General features: G+C 43.1%; 1 pseudogene; it reads left to right on the top strand.

The window, feature by feature from the left end:
* The first annotated feature begins 461 nt into the window (after nucleotides 1-461).
* Nucleotides 462-1,278, top strand: LOC103604243 (annotated as a pseudogene).
* Nucleotides 1,279-1,841: the final 563 nt, after the last annotated feature.

Here is a 1,841-nt window from a genome sequence, read left to right as displayed (position 1 = left end):
AAAGCCCAAGCATGTGGTTCTCAAGACTGAATTTGATAAACCTGAAACTTGTAAAACTTCTGAGTTCTTCTGTTGAGAGATGACTTCGCTGGACTATCAGCTCTCTCTCCTATGACCACTAAGATAGTCTCAGTACTAACTCTACTTTCTGTAGGCGTATGATACTGCATCAAATGAGATGTACCAATAAAATCAATGCAGCATAAATTGGAAGACTCTAACTTGTTCAAATATCTTTAACAATCCAAAGATTTAAAGAAACAAACTATTTTCTTCTTTCACCCAATAGCTAAAATAGCTAGATCTTTTAAAATAACAGTTTTATTGAGATATAATTCATATTCCACACAATTTACCTATTTAAAGCATACAATTCAATAGTTCGAATATTCAAAGTTGAGTGGGAATTCATGTGCAGGTCAGAGTGGAAGTAGGTGTGAGTAGGTCCAGCAGAAAGAAACATGGCTGCCAAAGGGTTTGAGTCCATCGGCAAGTTCGGCCTGGCCTTACCTGCTGCAGGAGTCGTGGTGAACTATGTCTTATAAAATGTGGACGCTGGGCACAGAGTTGTCATCTTTGACCAGTTCCACGGAGTGCAGGACACTGTGGTAGGGGAAGGGACTCACTTTCTCATCCCTTGGGTACAGAAACCAATTATCTTTGACTGCTGCTCTAGACCACGTAATGTTCCAGTCATCACTGGTAGCAAAGATTAACAGAATGTCAACATCACACCGTGCATCCTTTTCTGGCCTGTTGCTAGCCAGCTTCCTCACATCTTCACCAGCATCAGTGAGGACTACAATGAGCATGTGCTGCCTTCCATCACTACAGACATCCTCAAGTCAGTGCTGGCTTGCTTTGATGCTGGAGGACTATTCACCCAGAGGGAAATGGTCTCCACACAGGTGAGCAATGACCTGATGGAGCAAGCAGTAACCTTTGGGCTCATCCTGGATGACGTGTCCTTGACACATCTGACCTTTGGGAAAGAGTTCACAGAAGCAATGGAGGCCAAACAAGAGGCTCAGCAGGAAGCAGAGAGGACCAGATTTGTGGTGGAAAAGGCTGAGCAGCAGTGAAGGCAGCCATCATCTCTGCCGAGGCAACTCCAAGGCAGCTGAGCTGATCACCAACTCCCTGGCCAGTGCAGGTGGCAGCCCGATTGAGCTGTGGAAACTGGAAGCTGCATAGGACATCACGCACCAGCTCCCATGCTCTCAGAACATCACCTACCTACCAGCAGGGCAATCTGTGCTCCTCCGGCTGCCCCAGTGAAGGCCCACCCTCCCGGGACCTCCTCAGGCCAACTGGGCCACAGCCTCAATGATTCCTCACACCACCTTCCTTCTGTCCTCACCCCAGAAATCACTGTGAAATTTCGTGATCAGCTTAAAGTGAAGGAAATAAAAGTATAATCACTTCAGATCTCTAAAAAACAAAAAAGTGAGCAACCATACCACTATAACTAGTAAAATAGCTAGATTTTTTAAGACACTGGAGATCACTTACAGAAAGGACAAAAAATAAATTTTATTTTTCTTTAGCTTACATAATAAAATGATCATTTTAACAATCTGGATATATATTGGACCAAACTATTTCCCAGAAAGGCCCTACCAGCAGTATACAAACAGTCTTGTCTTGTGTCTCTAATGCATCTCTACCAGCATTATGCATTACCACTTTCAAAATCTAACAGTCCCCTCCCATTGTTGATTTGCATTTATTTTCTTTAGCCACTATCTGAATTGACTGTTCATTTATCCAATGTTTTAGTCTTTAACTTGTTTGAAAGGCAGCATGCTTTAAGGGTTAAGAGCAAAAGCTTTTATCAGATA

The sequence above is a fragment of the Galeopterus variegatus genome, unplaced genomic scaffold (genome assembly GCF_000696425.1).
Source record: "Galeopterus variegatus unplaced genomic scaffold, G_variegatus-3.0.2 Scaffold5047, whole genome shotgun sequence".
In the NCBI taxonomy this organism is placed as follows: Eukaryota; Metazoa; Chordata; class Mammalia; order Dermoptera; family Cynocephalidae; genus Galeopterus; species Galeopterus variegatus.
The sequence above is the reverse complement of the archived record's forward strand: the minus strand, read 5'-3'. Positions and strand labels throughout refer to the sequence as shown.